This window comes from Pituophis catenifer, unplaced genomic scaffold, assembly GCF_029215685.1.
Source record: "Pituophis catenifer annectens isolate HBS135680 unplaced genomic scaffold, rPitCat1.0.hap2 SCAF_8, whole genome shotgun sequence".
Taxonomy (NCBI): domain Eukaryota; kingdom Metazoa; phylum Chordata; class Lepidosauria; order Squamata; family Colubridae; genus Pituophis; species Pituophis catenifer.
In genome coordinates, this window is record NW_027256888.1 from 22,970,810 (window position 1) to 22,977,592 (window position 6,783).

Sequence of the window (6,783 nt, forward strand, 5' to 3'; positions counted from 1 at the left end):
AATGGTCCAAGCTCCATCAGGAACCTATCCGGATCCATCAGGCGCCTGGGGGGGAACCATCTTGTCGGTTCCGCCTCCCTGCGGCGAGGTGTGGTGGTACGAAAGTCGAGTCGAAGGAATGAGTGATCTGACCATGACAAGGGTTCAATAACTATATCCCCTATTTCTAGATCACTCAACACTGACCTGAGACAAAACACAAGTCCAGAGTGTGTCCCCCCGTGTGGGGAGTGGCCATGAACTAACTGGGTCAGGTCCATGGCCGTCATGGAACCCATGAACTCCCGAGCTGCCCCAGATGCTTCACCGACAGATGGCAGATTGAAATCCCCCATGACCATAAGTCTGGGGGTATCAACCGCCACTCCGGCTATCATGTTGAGCAGCTTGGGCAGGGAGCCAGGTATGCAATCAGCAGGCCCATCTGCACCCCATGATCCCACTTCACAAGGAGGGACTCACATCCGGCTATCTGAGGTACAGTGGCTTCCCTCGGACAAAGACCTTCCTTAATAATAACTGCCACTCCCCCGCCCCTTCCCTGAGCCCTCGGCCGATGGAATGCACGGAAACCTGGTGGGCACAATTCAATGAGGGGAACCCCCCCTCTTGACCCAACCAGGTCTCCTTAATACCCGCCAGGTCCGCACCCCCTCCTGCACCAGATCACAAATGAGGGGGGCTTTATTTACAACAGACCTGGCATTGCACAACATCAACTGAAGGCCCAGGCCCTGAGGGTCTGAGCAACCCAGGGAAAGAGAAGAGCATTGGGGGCCGGAGTGCGCAATCACTCGAAGATAGCGAGTGTGCACTCCCACAACACGATATGGTCCTCTGCTCCCACCATATCTGCCCCTCCCACCCACAGTCCAGATGGAACAGCCCTCACCAGTATGGAATCTTACTGTATGGAGGGGCTTCCCCAACCTCTTAAGTATTTTTCCCTAAAGGACTAGTCAGGTCTATTTACAATTCGGGATTCTTCCTAATTGTTTTAATGAACTTCTCACTTTTACTCAAAGTTACACCCATTGTTCTTTCTCCTCAAGCACTGGATTGTTACTACCTGTCTTTGCCCTGGGGATGTTCTGTCCCTTCTGGTTCTAGCTTGAATCTCCCAGCCTGCGCTGGCTTATTTTTAAAGATCCAAACTCTTCTCTATCTATCTCGATCTCCCAGCAGCCACTGGCCTGTTTTTAAAGATCCAAACTCTTTTTAATTTATATGTCCATGGAGCCAGGTTAGTATCATCCCATTGACTTAATAGTTGTCCTAAAAGACTGTCAGAAGGGATTTGTTAGCTTTACAATTTTTTTTCTTTAGGTTTACAACAACTACAACAATTGCCCATTCTCTTGAGAGTTTACCTGATTATGGTTTTCTGAGATTCTTGATTTAATGGCCACTCAAAATCCACAACACCAGTTCGCTTCCCTTCGGGCTGGCCTTTCCCCTCGCATAAGGAAATGCAACCTTTCAGGTCCGCACTTGCTTTGAACTCACCAGTGTTCCCAGAACAGGAGTCCAACACATACACACACTGCCGTTATCACAGAACCCCCCACAATCGCTCTCCTGACCACCCAGGTACAATTGCGTGTTTCCCTCCTTCGGGGCAAAAGGTTCTTATCTGAACCAGTCGACTGGGTTACCTGGTCCTGGGCCTTAGTTGTTGACTCTCTTTCTCTTTCACATTCTTTGATTTTGTAAATCAGAGTTGTTAATTTAATTTGGCTCAGAGCCTGCAATGGGTAGCTAGAGCTCAGACAACTCCAGGCAGTTGAAAACAACCAGCGCGCTCCTGGATTTCACCGAGAGCAGTGCCCCCTAGAGGCCCTTTGAGCCCCACATTGGGCGCCAAGTTTGTGAGATTTAAAATTCCCAAAATTTTATACTCACAACTCCAAGACAAATCTGGTTAACAAAATCAAAGATTTATTGAAGAAAAACATGAAAAAAAAAGAAAAAAGAAAAGTGGTTGCAAGCGCGGCCTCTTAGACCCTTCCCAAATGGATTGAGTTCAAAGAGCACAAAAAGCAGTTTTCAAGCTATACATTTTATACACCTTCACAATGCACACCAAGTCTAAGAAGCCCTCCCAACTCCCCCTTATTCTCTTAAGTCATCCTTTAAGTCAGGGGTCACCAACCTTTCGGAGCTCAGGGACCACTAAATTCATAATTTTAAATCCCATGGACTATTAATATGATCTGCCTAATGACCGGCTGGGTGGGCATGGCTAGGTGGTCATGTGACTGGGTGGATGTGGCCAACTCAATGTCACTCACATCGAGGGGCACCTCGCCTCTGTTCGCCTCTCCCCCCCACCCACTTCTTGCCTCCCTGCCCAGGCTCCTTAGGGCCCCAACAGGAAGCAGTTGTTGGAGCTAAGCAGCCACCAGGAGAAAGAGTTGGCAAAACAGCTCAGTTCAAATTGGATCTGACCGAGAAGGAGGCTCAGCAGAAGCACCTCACTGAGGACTAGGAGCATAGGCTTTCCAAGCTGTAGGAAGTTAGCACCCACCCCTTTCCTGGAAGAGTGAAATATTTTAGGAAATATGAAGAGACAGAATATTATGTTTCCCTGTATGAGAAATGAATAAGCATATTTTGAAGCAGCTCCCATCTTCCTGCCCCCACCCTTTGTCAATGGGCCATTAAGGCTTGGGCCAGTCTATTCTACATAACAAAGATCTACCTCCTTCAGGCAGAGCCATAGTAGGAATTGCCAAAGATCCAACAAAGATAGGATTAGCCCTCTACACAATAGCAGCAGAAACTCACCACATGTGACCTGGGAAGCACATGTGACCATCAGCCAGCAAGGCTAGCTAAGACCCCCACCCCCTGGGAGTCTGACAACCAATCAGGATACTCTTGGGGCCCCAAGAAATGCAGAGCCAGAGAGAGCATAAAACCCCAAGGATTTACTGTATCTGCCCCTTTTCTGTTCAGGAACTCAAGCCATGTGATCCTGTCCACCATTAAACCATCTTTCCAAGCAGTCTCCATGTCTCCAGTGTCTTTTTCCCCACTTGGAGCAGAACCTAGAAGGAGATTTCTTCCAACAAAGCAGAGGGAAGACCTGCAAAAATGCAAGGCCAGGTACTGGCACCTGGAGGCTCAGCGGGCTGAGAAGGTCAGCCAGTTCCATCCATGAGGCAGTCCCACTGGAATAAGGCCCTCCGGCTCTTCGCCACCAGCAGCACTTCCCTCCAGCCTTTGCCCAGAGCCCTGCACCAGGAGGTTGAAGCAGATCCCCAAGTCAGAATTTCTCCCCCCCTCCTCCGACCGACACAAAAAGACCCCAAAGGGGGAGACTCTCTGCAGCAACACAAATGTTCATTGCACATATCTGTCCCAGGGGCCGTATTTTGAGGACCCCTGATTTAGTGCAATATAAAAAATGCAATTTTTTTTTTTTTGCAGACCACCAAAATTTTCTCACGGACCACCAGTGGTCCATGGACCACCAGTTGGTGACCACTGCTTTAAGTTGTTTTACACTTTAAAGGGTCTTCTTGACAATTTCCGTCCCTCCCCCAATGTTCCTGTCTCCTGATAGTGATTTTTGCCCAAGGCTTAAGTTCCTGTTTCCTGGAGAGCTCTTAACAAGTCATAATGCATTGTCTCCGCTGATTACCATTTGTGGTCACTTTACATAGTCAGAAAACAGCAGACAGATAGTCTCACACTTTTGTATTACATCTGTTACAATTCATAAAAGAATAACCTTTATTTATTTCCTTTACACAGAATTGATGTGTATCTCCTTCTTCCTGCAGTCTGCCTCCAGGCTTCCCCAGATCCTTCCAGGGACCTTTCTTGCTTCTGGTATTTGGGCAACATCTTCAGAATCAGAATAGAGCTGGAAGGGACCTTGGACCTGACTAGTCCAGCCCCCTGATGAAGCAGGAGATCTTATACCACTTCAGACAAGTAATTGTCCAGTCTCTTTAAAACTTCCAGTGATGAAGCACCCACAACTTTTGAAGGCAAGCTGTTCCACTGGTTAATTGTCCTCACTGTTAGAAAATTTCTACTTAATTTCAGGTTGCTACTCTCCTTGATTAGTTTATATCCATTGTTTCTTTTCCTGCCTTTTGGTGCTTTGGAAAATAAATTAATCCCCTCCTCTTTGTGGCAGCCTCTCAAATACTGAAATACTGCTATCATGTCACTCCTAGTCCTTCGTATCGCTAGACTAGCCAAACTCAAATCCTGCAACCATTCTTCATATGTTTTAGTTTCCATCATCTTAGTTGATCTTCTTAATTGATCTTCTTTGCATTTAGTTAATCATCTTAGCTGATCTTCTTTGCATTTTTCCCAAAGTCTCCACATCTTTTTTGAAATGTGTTGACCAAACCTGGATGCAGTATTCCAGATGTGGCCTTACTAAGGCTTTATAAAGTGGTACTAATACTTCATGTGATTTTGATTCTATGCCTCTGTTTAACCAAGGATTGTATTAGCTTTTTTGGCGGCGGCTGCACACTGCTGATTCATGTTTAAATGATTGTCTTGTGGGAAGTATACCCCAAAAGGACAGTGCCAGAAACCTCACAGCACCAGAAACCTCAGAAAACAATGCCAAAAGTCTCAAGCCAGCCCTTCCCCCTTTAAGAAAAAGGGCAAAAGCACGAGCTGAAAGGAACACTTAGTAGAGCCATTAAGATAAGTAAGGCAGGGATGTCCGCTATCCCCTTTGCTTTTTATTTTAACGCTAGAAAATTTATTAATTAGAATTAGGGCAAACAAAGAGATACAAAGATTACAGATTAAGAGAGAGGAGTACAAGGTCCAAGTTTTTGCGGACGACCTTGTCTTTTTTGTAGAAGACCCAATAGAAACAACCCCCAAGTTAATAAAAGAAATTGAAAAATTTGGAAGAGTGGCAGGCCTAAAAATCAATAAAGAAAAAACAAATATGATAACAAAAAATATGACAGCAAAGCAAGTAGAGCAATTAGTAAAGGTTTCACAACTACAGGCAGTTGTAGAAGGTGAAATATTTAGGGATTCATCTGACGGCTAGAACAATAACAATAAAACAAGACAATTATGAACCCTTGGTCCAGAAAATTAAAGAAGATTTAGATAAATGGGGGAAACTAAAGTTATCCCTTTTGGGGAGGATAGCAGTGGTAAAATCTAACATACTTCCAAGACTCCTTTATTTATTCCAAACAATCCCAATAAAATTGGATAAGAAATTTTTTGACAATTTGGATAAAATAACCACAAAATTTGTATGGGAGGGGAAAAAATCGAGAATAAAATTAAACATATTACAGGATGATAAAATTAGGGGTGATTTCGGTTTCCCAGCATGGCAAAAATATTATAGGGCTGCCAGTTTACTATGGATCAAGGAATGGATAACTTTGGAGAATCAAAGACTGTTAAAGCTGGAAGGACATGACCTAATGAAGGGATGGCATGCCTTTATTTGGAACTCTGGAAACAAATCACACAAACATTTTAACAATCATACCATTAGGAAATCTTTAATTAGTACATGGCAACAAATTCAACGTAAGCATTATATGAAAATCCCCGGTTGGTTGTCGACAATAGAAGCAATTACCCACCCAAATATATTACCAAAACAAAAAATACTACGATATAGAGAAATATTAGATGCACAGGGCAAATTAAAAACTAGGGAAGAATTAAAAGAACAAGGAATAGCAATAGACTGGTGGCCCTACTCACAAATAAAAATAAGATACAGGAAGGATCAGGAGGAGGGGGGAATAGATTTGAAACAAAACAGGTTGGATAAATTATTAGAATCTAAAGAAGGGAAATTAATTTCGAAAATCTACAAATATTTACTTGAATATGATTTGGCAGAAGAATTAGTGAAAGGGCAGATGATAGCATGGGCGAAAAACATCGGGCACAGTCTACAGCTAGAAGACTGGGAAAGAGTCTGGGAAACTAATTATAGCATGACAAAATTGGTGGCCTACAAAGAAAATCATTATAAGATGTGGTATCGATGGCATCTGGCCCCCGCAAGACTTGCGAAAATGTACCCAAATGTAGATTCGACCTGTTGGAAGTGCAGAAAAACACAGGGAACTTTCTACCATGCTTGGTGGCTTTGCCTGGTCATTAAGAAATACTGGAACAAGGTAAGGATATGGATAAGAGAAATTACAGATTGTGAAATTGAATTAGAACCGGAGATTTTTCTATTGGGCATGATCAAAAAGAACATCCGAAATGACATAAAATACCTAATACTTCATATAATCACAGCGGCAAGATTAGCACTAGCACAATTCTGGAAAAGCGATCGATTGCCAAGAGATCAGGAATTAATACAAAAAATATATACATGCGCAGAGATGGGTAGACTAACTTTAGAGGACTCTAAATATTATGAAACATGGAATAGATGGTACCAATGGATAAACCAGAGGAAAGGAATTGTGTAGAGATGAAATTTAGAAGAAATCAATATAACAAAAAGCAGCACTGTCAGAGGAATAGAATATGGAATACTTTATTGTATGTTTATATATATGTACATATAATATATATAATATATTTATATAGAATAATGGAAATTAGCTAATAGGTGACGTTTATGTACTGTATATGTAAATTTGTTTCTCAATTGTGAGAAACTTGTATGTTTTTAAATGTTTTTTCTTTTAAACAATAAAGTTTATATTGGAAAAAAAAAAGATAAGGGGAATCAGACTAAAAATAAACTCTCCAAGGTAAACTGAAACTCCCTTTTTCCTGCCTCCCTGACAGGATTAA